This window comes from the organism of the source record quoted next, unplaced genomic scaffold (genome assembly GCF_019419815.1).
Source record: "Pyrus x bretschneideri cultivar Hongxiangsu unplaced genomic scaffold, Pyrus_bretschneideri_v1 Contig31, whole genome shotgun sequence".
In the NCBI taxonomy this organism is placed as follows: domain Eukaryota; kingdom Viridiplantae; phylum Streptophyta; class Magnoliopsida; order Rosales; family Rosaceae; genus Pyrus; species Pyrus x bretschneideri.
This window is the reverse complement of record NW_025999624.1, coordinates 2,081,694-2,094,469: the sequence shown is the minus strand read 5'-3', so window position 1 is coordinate 2,094,469 and position 12,776 is coordinate 2,081,694.

Sequence of the window (12,776 nt, the reverse complement as noted above, 5' to 3'; positions counted from 1 at the left end):
TTTTACTGTTTGATTGATTTTGTGTATGAGGAATGAAAGAGTGTTCAGTATGTTGTGGCTGCAAAGCTGTGCAAAATGCAGCAACTTGATTCCATTTGTATATGAGACTGATTATAGGGTTTTGTTATATTGCCAACTCACAATCTTATCTCTAATTGAGCTAGACGGCAAAAGTGTACTATCTTCATCACCTAACCAGTTTCCATATTTGATCCTAGCCTTTATGAGGTTTAAGCGATCTAATCTGGATAGTACACTTGACATTTGATTAAAAGCTTAAAACTAGAAGCTGAAAAACTAGTTGTTACATTTAAAACAAAGCCTATTCGACTTCAATTGCTTTTCACTTGCTTCCTTCATCATCGAACCTTCAATTCCAGGAACCAGAAGCAATTTAGGTTCCAACACTCCCTTCTAAATTGGTTTTGGTTGTCACCCGAGCAATTGCTTGAGGTAAGCGAATATGTCCTTTGGAAGTGGTTTGATGAATATGTTTGCGATTTGTTCTTTTGTCTTGCAGTAATGAAGCTTAATGATGTTTTCTTGTAATGTTTCCCTGATGAAATAATATATTCTCTTGATGTGCTTTGTCTTTTGATGAAACACTGGATTTTTGGATGTTGTCACAGACGAGAGGTGTGGCATCAATTTGCAATTCAACAAAATCCTTGAGTATGAATCTCGCCAAATGGCCTGAGATGTTGCTTCTGAGGCACTCACGTACTTAGCCTCTGTAGTAGATAGTGAAAAACTTTGTTGCTTAGTTGAGGTCCACGAAAATGCACCTGAGCCAAATGTAAAAGCATACCCAGATGTGCTTTTGCAATCATCTTCACTACCTCTCCAATTACTGTCACAGAATCCAATTAGGATAGTTTTCTTTCCCATTTCATATTTGATTCCACTGGATCCTTGAACGCATCTCAGCACCCTCTTAGCAGTTCCCATGTGAATTTTGGTAAGATTTTGCATAAATCTTGAGAGTATGCTAGTTGCAAACATCAGGCCTGGTCTTTTGCAGTTAAATACAAAAGACTGCCAACAATGCTTCCATATATATTTGAATCAAAAGGTTCACTCCCATCATCCTTCTTGAGCTTTTAATTTGCAAATAGAGGAGTGGACATAGGTTTACATTCCTTCAATCCAAACTTTTAAGTAGTGTGTGGGCATAATTTTTCTAATGAATAAAGATGCTATTTGATTGTTGTATTTCCCTAATGCCAAGAAAATGATGCAAGAGGCCTAGGTCATTCATCTCATCTCATACATCTTCATCATTTCTACCTTGAATTCTGCAATCATTGCTTCAGCCGTTTCATCATTTTCAATGTAGACTATGTTATCCACATAGATTGACACAATGAGGGTTCTTGAGTCACTTCGAGATTTGGTGTAGAGAGTGGCTTCATTTGGACTCTTTTAGAATCGTTTCTCAATGGAATAAGAACCAATTTCACTGTACCAAGCCCTTGGAGCTTTGTTTTAGGTCATAGAGAGCCTTCTTCAGTTTGTAAACTTTGTCAGTATTCTCTTCAATTGTGAGACATTGTGGTTGTTCCACAAACACCTCCTCTTTTAGCACTCCATCTAGGAAAGTTGATTTCACATCTAGTTGATGTAGCTTCCATCCCTTTTGAGTTGCCAAGGCAATCAATGTCCTTATGGTATCCAACCTTGCTACCAGAGCAAAGGTTTCATTGAAATCCACACCAGGCTTTTGTGAGCAGCCTTTAACTACTAGTTTGGCCTTGTTCTTTTGCATTAATTTAGCTTGGTCTTGTCGACCTACTTTACTCCAATCACTGGTTTGTCACTTGGCCTATTAACCAATTCCCATGTCTCATTCTTTTCTATCATTGACAGGTTCAACTGCACACAGTAGTTACTAATGCTATAGATCTCCTCTAAATTTCTCTTTCTTACTGGAGTTAAGCTTGGCTCTCACTCTGTGGTTGACTTTGTTGTGGACTTACACTTGCTGGTTGAGGTGTCGTTGGTGATGAACATATTCCAGGACTTCTTGTTCAATTTATCCATTTTGGTTGGATTCCATCCCATTCAGATCAAATTGCAGATGGACATTTTTTTTCTCCTCTACACTTGTTTCCCAATTCCATAGTGCTTCTTCATCAAATATCACATCTCTTGAGAGATTTATTTTTTTTGTCATCAGGTTGAAAAGTCTATAACCTTTCTCACTTGTTCCAAATCCAACAAAAATGCTCTTGTTGCTGGACTTTTCCAAATTGATGTCTTCACTGTGAAAATACATGAGCATAACATACTGAGTCAAGTACTATTAGCTGGTTGATGGTTGTTCTTCCACTGAACGTTCCAAATGGAGTTTGTTTGTCAAAGTTTTGGTAGGGCACCTAGTTAAAAGATACACAACAGTGTTTACTAGCCTCTCCCAAAATAAATAAGACAATTTCTTCTCATGTAGCATATACTTAGCCATTTCAACTATAGTCATGTTCTTCCTTTCTGTAAGACATTTTGTTGTGGTGAATATGCAATTGTGAGTTGCTTTTCTAGGCCCAAATCTTAAAAATGAGTTGAATTCCAGTGAGGTATATTCACTTCTCTTATCTTGATTTGATGTCCACTTTGCAATTCCACTATGGCTTTGAACTTTTTGAAAATGTTGAACACTTGTGATCTGAATCTCATGAAGACCCAACACATTCTTGAGTAATCATTAGTGAAAATCAAGAAGTATTGTTTCCACTGATAGTAGTAGTATGCATAGGCCCACACATCAGTATGAATCAATTCTAGTGGTTTTATTGCTCCCTATGCTTTTCTAGCTTCAAATGAATCTATGTGATGCTTCCCAAACACACCTGTCACAGGTTTTACTGAGTTCATCGAATTGTTGTAACCCTTGAACTATTTCATACTTGTGTAGATTGTGGTAGCTCTTGTTCTCTACTCTGGCACAAAACACATTTGTCATTTCCTCTACTTAATTTGCGCAGATCACTTGTTCAATGTTATTTGACTTGCAATCCTTCATTACATGACCAAATTTGTTGCACTTATGACACTTAAACTTACCTTTGAACCAACATTCTCCAAAGTGGAGTTTGTCATAAAACTTGCACACATGTTTGTTCTTTGCATTTCCATTGGTACTACTACTATTGTTAGGCTTTGCATTTACATTTCTTTTTCCTTCCCACTTTTTGTTCTTGCCCTTCCATTGTTGCTTATGTTTGTCATATTAAAGGGACTCCTAAATCCTACATTGAGTCATTGAAATGCCCTTTAAGTGGCTGCATCAACATTCCTTTCAAGCCTTTGATCAAAGGCCTTCAAAAGATATCATCACATCTTGTATACTGAGATCGTTAGTATCCTTGGTTTCTTCAATCATACTCACTATTGAATCATATGGTTTAGTCAAACTAATTAGTAGTTTCTGGACAATTCTTCATTAGGAAAATCTTCTCCATGGGTTTTCATTTGATTAACAACATCAAACAGTCTATAAAAGTAGTCCTTCAATGGTTCATTTTCTCTCATGCATGTAAGGATTTAAACCCTTAATCTCCCCTTGGAGAATCATGGAACTTCACCACTGAGCCAACTCTCGATTTGTCAAATTACAATACAGAAATTATATTTATATGCTTAATAACTATTAGTTACTCATACTTAACATTTTCATTAACCCTAGCCGCCTACCATTTTCCATTTATGCAATTGCATCTTCTCTCTCAAACTCTTTCTTTCTCTCGGTGGTTTTGCCACCAACACTTGACTCACCAGCTCTCTCTCCTCTCCTCTCCTTTCATTCGCTTCTTTCTCTCTCGACTCTCCTTTCAGCCATATGGTATTACTTTTTGCAGGTTCTATCATGCCTTCCAAATTGTTCTACCAATTTAAAAGTAAGTCATATTCTATTCCCTTAAAGAGTTGGGAATTTATGGTGCAACTGCTACAAACTGGGGATTTGGAGGAAGATTGCGTACCTTGTTTTTGAATTAGGGATTTACAAATTGGGGATTTGTCTTTGTTTTGGTTTGATTTGGGGTCCCGAAATATCGAATTTTTGGTTTCGGTTTCGGTATTCATAATCTTGTCCCGAAAAAGTTCGGTTTCGGAATTGGTTTGTGCTTTTCGATTTGGTATCCTATACCGAACCACCCCTAGTTTCAAGCACTGTCAGAAGGTTCCCAAATGTTCACAGCAACGCCCAAATAAAAAAATGATCAGGAACTTAGCAACGAGGCCATGATAATGTTTATAATTTTTGTGTATTTTACCATTTGATTGATTTTGTGTATGAGGAATAAACATAGGAATGAAAGAATGTTCAGTATGTGATGGCTACAAGGCTGTGCAAAATGCAGCAGCTTGATTCCATTTATGTATGAGACCGATTGTGTGAGTTGTGGTACATTGCCGACTCACAATCATATCTCTAATTGAGCTAGATGACAAATATGTACTATCTTCATCACCTAACCAATTTCTTAGGTTCCAACAAGGAGGCAACGCTCGCAAGCTGGTAGAGTCGGATTACATGCTTGTTTGAGTTGCTATCACAACATTTGAACAACTTTTGCTTTGTACTTGAGATGTTGTGTCTGTTGGTTTAGGTTGTTTTTGGGTTTTTCGTGTTTCTTCTGTTTTTATTATTTTTGTTTTAATTTGAAATATGATGATTTTATAAAGTTAGAGACTATATTTGACTCCACTAGAAGCAAGATGCAACAATACATGGTAAATAGTAAATAGTAAATAGTAAATAGAATGTATAATATTAATATCACATTGTACCGGGAGATGAATAAAGCTGTTGATTAGGTTTTCATTTGACGAATGGGTCTTGTCGTCTATAAGACTACATCATGATGATGTGAATAAATTAATAGATTACAAATGGCAGGTAGGAATTGATGATTTGCTTGCCTTCTTAGGAAATCAAGGCCTAATACAGCAATTTATGTAAGTCAGAATCGTCTTTTTCCTCTGCATAAAAATATAAATATAAATACAATTAGAAGAAAAAATGTATATAATTTTTTTATCATTTTATTTTTAAATTCTCACACACCCCTGTTAATTTTTATTTGTTTATATCGTTTGATTTATTTTATTCAATTGCCAAAAATTAGAAAGGATGCGTGAAGAGTTAAACAATGTGTGTGAAAGTTGCCTCTTTTGTTTTCTTTTCCTTCTGAACTGAATAATGTGTTATGTAAATCATGGACTAGAATGGAATGCTCTACCTTGTGATGATCCATGTGCGTTTATAGGGGATATGGATCAAAACAAGGTGAGCATGGAATTATGAAGAACACTCTCGTCAGTTACAAAAAATAGCCGAGTACCGAAAAACGAGCGTCTTACCGTAACAGAGTCATCTTGGTGATGATGATGAGGATGATGAGGGTGAGCAGCCATGAATTCCTGTTCATTCCCAAGGCTGTTGCGCTTGAACTCAGTCAAGTCGGTCTTGTTTTGCTTCCGGTTAGCACGAGCCTGAGAGAACACGACGGTGTAGTTTGTATCTGGGCTGTTTTGATCCCACCCTCCGAATTGAGGTACAGACTTCCGACCATTTTTCTGCAAATGTATACATGTTTTTAGCAAATGGCGTTCTTATAATGTAGCCGGAGTAGTAAATGCAGGTGAAATTACATAAATAGGTAAGATGGCTCCTTGACCTTGCGTTGGTAAATAGTTAACATCCCCTTGGTAAAAACACACGTTAACCATTTAACAATACAAGCTCAAGGACATGGAAGCCCTCTGCGCAAGGGAACAAAATAAAAATCACACTTCTCTAATGTCATTGGCTACAACTGAAACAATAACATCTGCACAAGAAAAACACAATTAAGCTTTCTTCAAAATATTGCTCGAGGGTAACAAGCTTGAATTCATTCATCAAAACACTTCAATTGGAATATATTGCACAATGAATGAAAAAGTTAGTAAGAGGGAGCGTCATAAAATGACTGTTTTGGAGCATTAATACAGTTTTTTTTTTTTCCTTGTAAGTTAAGCGTCTCATAGACCGCATATAATGCAGGATTTGTAACCCATCATTTTTGTTTCTCCATGTGTACATGTAACAACATATGAATCTATAGTAAAGGAAAGATGATTGAGCTTATATTTTGTTTAAATATTGGTATCATCCTCTTGTTTACACATTAGATTATCATCCTCTTGTTCTTTAGAAAAACGATCAAATTAACATTTAAAAAAAAAAACAGCTTCGACTTCAATGGGGAAATTTGTACAGAACTTTCAATTAATAGATCATTGTTCTTCGTAAATTTCAATAAAAATAAAAAGTAAATATTGTAAAATGGAAGAAGAAAAAAGAATGTATGAACCCTAAACAAAGAGGAATATGATGATTTCAGCAATTGGAGTTGTTGGCTTACCTCCTCCCGGTGACCCATGTAATCCTTGAAGGAGATATGTAGAGACTTCTGCTAAAAAAAAAGATGCTTGGTAATTTTTACAATTACTTGCATTATATATCTCTCTAACTTAAGAAGTTGATAATTGTTTGAAGTACTTGGCGACGCATGATTGGATGATGACAAACAAGTTATTATTCTAACCATTTACCATCCTTGTTGTTTCAGTTAGAAACATATGGTAAAGGTAAACTAGTAAGAGAGAGAGAGAGAGAGAGAGAGAGAGAGAGAGAGAGAGAGAGAGATGTTAGGCCACAAAATATGGTAAACACAAAATCTATTAAACAGAAACAGGCAATGGATGGTTACAAGAAACGATATTCTATTTATGAAAGTTTGATTTCAGTTTACTTGGAAGGTTTGATCCTTTGACTAAAACATAAAATATGGTGACCCAAAAAGTTCAAAATGCACATCTTCAAATTAATAGGATTAGCATGCAATGAGTTTGTAACTCAAGTGGTTAAAAATATTTTCTTCAACAGATTCGCATTCTTCAATGCACATACTGAACCTCGTTGTCTAGCCATGCTATCTCATGTGTACTACTAATAGCAAGTTTGATTAAAACGTATTGGAGTAAAACTTCTCATTCATCTTTTTGTAGGTTAAAGAGACGTGAAAAATTTGTTCGACTTTAGGTGTCGATCAATTGATACATGACACATGAGATGCTATGGAGTTTGATCGTGTTCTTAGAAACTTCTTAGTTTATCCTAATGGGACTTACATATAGAAGTCCTTGGATGTCGCCATATGGGCCACTCCTGAACTCAAGGACATCTTGGAAGAGAAGGAAATAACCTTAGACTAGGATATACATTTCAAGTATAATGAGAGAAACAATAAATTTTCCTATATTGTCGTCTCATTAATTGACAAGACTTTTATGGAGACTATGAGATGCTATGGAGTTTGATGAGAGAAACAAGAAATTTTCCTATATTGTTGTCTCATTACAATTAACAAGACTTTTGTGGAGCATTATGTCATGATATGCAACCATAAATTTTTGGCTTACGTGAGTTGGAAAGGATTCTATAACACACTTGATATTGATATAAGCGATCATAAAATAACTTAGAGTTAATTCTGTTCATTAAGCAAACTTCTGAACTTACACATGTGATTAAGAGTTATTTAATATCACGGTTAGACCATTGCCCTTCTTTACTAGTCACCTTGGAATGGACTAACGACATCCTTGTTAGCACTCCAAACTGGAAGGTCAACAAAGACCAGTATGGTCAACCTTGATGGGCTCAAGCTAAAGGTTTAGATGATTGACAACATGGTTTACGTGGTCCACCGTCAAAATTGGGCTACATCCAATGAAATGATTTGTATATATATTTGATACAGATTACAAAGATTCTCTAGAACAGAGAAATGTTTATCTTTCTTTGTGTCCGACCCCCATAGGAGGTGCTTGTCCCTCTTTATATAGGCTGTCAGTGGGCCCAAAAGTCTTGGCTTTCAAGTGCTCCACTGCCCTTACATTAAATGAATTGAACATACAAAACTAACCTATTGGCTATTCCTCCACCATACAATCGACATGTGAAAGTGAAGTGACATTTGTTCAGGAGTGATTGCAAGGTTTCTTGTGCCAACATGTACTGAGGCATCGCTCGCCCTGAGTGGCTGAGGAAGCAGCATCTCGTGCGCTTGGTCTAACAACCTTTATGTCATTTCGTAGGCCTCTACTCTTGTTGATGGCCAACGCGTGGATTGAAGTTGATGTCCTAGTAGATTTGTCTCTAGGGCTTTGTATAGTAAAGTTCTCAATTTGCCAACTTGCTTTAAGAGGTTGGAAAGTATTTTTTGGATAGGTGCTCATCTTCTTGTCGATAGTTAGACTAGACTTGCAAGTGCTCGTTCAAAAGTGTTCGTTGTTCTAATTTTTGCGATGATGCTATGTTGTCTGGTTCCATTCAGCTAGTTCATAAGCCCAAGGCTTTGATCTTCTTCTCTCGTAGGCCTTTCTAAGCCCACGATAAAGGGATCAACTTACAACTATATATTATTTTAGGGTTTAAAAGGACCGTGTATTAACAATCCCTTAAGGATAAGCAATGGAAAGAGAGAGAGAAATACACCATAGTATAAGGTGATGCACCTAGAAGAGAAACAAACCTATATTGCCTAACTCACTGTAGAATTCAAGCTAGCCATAGACTTAGAGGCGTGTAGCTTGAATTCAAAGACGAAGCTTGGAAGATCTTGCAAATACTAGATAGCCCAAGAAATGAGGAGCTATACTCCAATGCAGAAATGATATTGCCCTAGTCTATGTTGATGGTCCCTAATATAAGGTCTTTTTTTTTTTGGTCGATCAAAGTAAAGTAAATTTCATAGAAAGAGAAAGCTATTAGAAGGTAAGGGCACCTCCAAAAGAGAGTCCAAAAAGGCCAAGCAAAAGTGCAATTCTATAGCAAAAAATTACAATGAAATATGCCCAAAGTGAGCGGCCCATAACAGCTAACAAACAGAAAAACCTAGACAAGAAAATGTAAAGCAGCCACCTTTACCAAAACAGCCACACCACCACCGCAGATGTGTCGCCGCCACCTGAAATAATGGCCAACGAACTAAAAGGATGAACCAAAAATGGGGACAAGCAAGCTATCCGCGATGAGAGCGCTCCCACAATTCTACCAAATAGTGTAAAATGCACTTTAAATGTTACGAACCAACAAAGTGCGCCTCTAGAGGAGATCTCAGAAGGAGATGATGTGTATTGAAACTAATCTAAATAATAGATTAATTTAAACCAAATTAAACTCGCAAGCGCACTGAATCAATTGTAGTAACTAACATATGCAAATACGAGGTCGATCCCACATGGATTGCTTTAACATCAATTTAACTGATTAATCACGCCAGACTTAATTAAACAAACAAAGATATATTGAATTGAATAATTGAGTAATTGATTAAGACTAAAATTAACAAGAAAAATAAGAGACAGTTAACAAAGATACAACACAAGAAAGCCTAAGGTTAACAACAATCCTATTTACTTTTCCTAGAGCCAATTACTATCCAATTACCATGCCAATGTTAAAGGTTGTTCTTTCTAAGGTATGAATTAATCCGTGGTCAGTCATCAACTCTTGTATCTCTACATGATAATTATATCCTATTGGTTAGGCATACAATTAAACACGTAAAAACCCATTAAGCATAGAAGAATCATGTCAACTGAGTAGGACTAGCTTGATATTCGTCATCCTCACTAGTTTGTCCACTCTTCTTAATCTTAGTTCCAATAAACCTAATTGATTGGTCATCCTCATAGATTTATCTAAATATCTAGATGCAAAATTCCTAAAGGTGATCAGTCATTAGAAATCCGAACCTAGAATAAAATACCCACAAAGAATAAGAATTTAACATGGCATATAATCGGATAATAATTAACAAATTACTTCGCAAATATTCATGTCATGGTTTCATCATAAACCTTAGAAAATAACTTAGTTACACATAGAAATAAAAATAAAAGAAAGATAGAACCCGGAGTCCATGGCAAAGCACGTCCTTAAGCTCTTCTTCACAAATTGTGGAGATGGTGAATGGTATAATATGGTGTGGTGGTATGGGTTATGCGGGGGTGGATGGATGGATGGATATCTTAGAGAGAGCTTAGGCACCTTATTTATACTAGAAAACCCTAAAAAGTCTGGGAGAAACTCTCCTAAAATAAAAAAACTCCTAAATAATTAATGACACAACTAGGAAAGAATCCTTCTTGACTTGGGAAACACGTCATCTACTTTTCACGCCAGTTTTGGGGTCGATTTATCTTCTGGAAAATTCTGTAAAAATATGGGAAACATAGCTTTATCTCTTATCTTTCCACGTATATATCGCACGCCACTAGGAAAAATCGGGAAAGCCTTCAAATCTCTATTCTCCCACAGCTGCGCAATTCTGACGGGAAAACAACTTCTGCGGAATTGATTTGTAAAACTGGAATGAATGGCTCCATGGAAAATTATGAAGTTCGGACACAATGATCTTCGGCCTCTTAGCTTCCTTCTCCAATTGGCCTTGCATCAAAACTTATCCGGAAAGTCGAATTATCACCAAAAACGTCTAAGTGCACAGAATGGCTGAAACTGAGAAAAGGAAAGTAATAAGGCTCTTTTAAGATCAATTCCTTAACAAAACATAGGGATAATTATTATGAAAATATGATAAATAATGCACCTATCAGGATACACTTGACGAAACGAGCATCGAGCGATGTGTGGAGAGGAAGAAGGCATAGAAATCATATTTGAGATAAACTCAAGGAAAACTGAGACCAAGATTAGGGCAACCTTAGACATGAAATGCTTAGAACGAAAACAGCCGAAATCTAAATGCATTAAAAGAAAAACCAAATCACCAACCATGGTGATTTGGAGAACGGAAAAACTGGGGGGGGGGGGTGGGAGTTGGAGGAAAAGGTGAGAACCAAAAAACAGGGAGATATGGGGGTAGGGAATAAGAAAGAGGAAGAGGGAAAAGGGTGAGGAAGGGTGGACACTAGGCTGCCGCCGACCCCAAGTTGAAGTAAGGGGCCGATGGCGAGAAGGTTTTCAAATATTAGGTTGTTTTGAGAGAGAAGAGGGAAGGCTTTTAGAGAGAGATGAGAGTTTAATATGGAAAGATCTAAACATGTCATTTCTCCAATCGTAAATGATTGTTTCAATCAGAATTGCACAAGAAGGTGCAGCCTAGAGACATATCTTAAGCAACTAGCATGGTTAAAACTATAATTAGAGTTGCTTCTAACATTATGATTGACGTTTAGTGGCTCATTTCATACATGAATTGAAATGATGCAGGAAAATCTTTATTATATGTCATCGGGCTTTGAATCGGTTCACTCAGGTGGGTGCCAAGAGGGCATTTATGCTAGAGATGTAGTTCAGGCGTTAACATGGCATGGGACTAAGACTTGTATAACTAGTGTCTGTTTCAAACAAAGTGACATGCTTATATTTGAAGTATGAGAATATGTCATATCATACATGTTGGAGACTAGAGTCAGAAACTAAAATAGTATAAGTAATGAATAAATCTATTCTTCATTACTATGTGAGACGCTAGATTTTCGAATCCAATATTTTTACCCTTTGGACTAAAGACTGTCAGAAAGAGGATACTTGACGACTCCTACTTTGGCGTATTTATTAATGGACAGTCAGCAATCATTACCATCCAAGGGGGTGTGTATGGAAAAGTGGTCAAGTCTAGTGAAACTGGGATGAATGCTTAAAGAAGACAATTTGTCATTATTTTTTGGAAACTGGAATAGCATAACAAGGGCTAAGAAGCCAAACATACAGAAAGCCAAAACAAGCCAATCAGAAGCAGAACAAAAGAAACAAGCTTTGTAGGGAGTTACAAGAAAGACTGACGTGGCACTGCCTGCCATAACATCACCCCTGGCAAAGCCATGAAAACCTAATGTGGACATGGCAAATCGTCGTTGTTTAAGACAAAAACCAATGAGGATGGGGGTCGGTCAACCCATGAAACATCGCATATCTCTTTCAACTTCTGCGATGCTAACAGATCCGCCGCCTTGTTGGTTGATCTTGGAGTCCAAGACTAGTGACAGGCCTGAAAGGAATCCCGAAATTCCTTGACTCTTGCCAAAATGGGAAACGCTCTCTAGCAATAAATCGACTTTAGAGAATCCGATTCCAAAATGACACAACGAAACCTTGTGAGATATCCATTTCACAACAGTGCAAAAGAGCCATTGCTTTAGCTTGACTAACACAGTGAGCCATGATAGCCTGCCTACGAGTTGTAAAAAACTTCCCTGTACCTTCTCATGCCACCATCCCACAAACCCCTTGTCGGAAGACATAACCTAACTAGCATCCACATTAATTTCAACAAAAGGAGTAGGTGGCGGGGACCATCGAGTTTCCATCTCCCCAATGGTAGAAACTGATGCCCGCTGATCCCTTCTAGACTAATATGCCTCAAAAAACGCTCCCACAACATTATTTACAGCAAAGAAAATCTGAGCTAGATTAATAGTGGTATGATTAAAAAGGAAATGGCACCTGGCGTTCCATATATGCTAGCATGTGAAAACAACATAGGACATGAGCCATTGCCGCTCCTGGGCAGCCCAACAATCTGAACTGAGAAGTGTTTCAAACGAATGGCTCCAAGATGAAACAACAACCCTGTCCACCTAGTAATTAAGCGCGCCCCCAAACCAAAGAACTTCCACCCAAGGACATTGGAGCATAAGATGTTTAATAGTTTCATCATTGGCACGGCAAATAGGGCACAATAGTAAGTGGCTGATTTCCT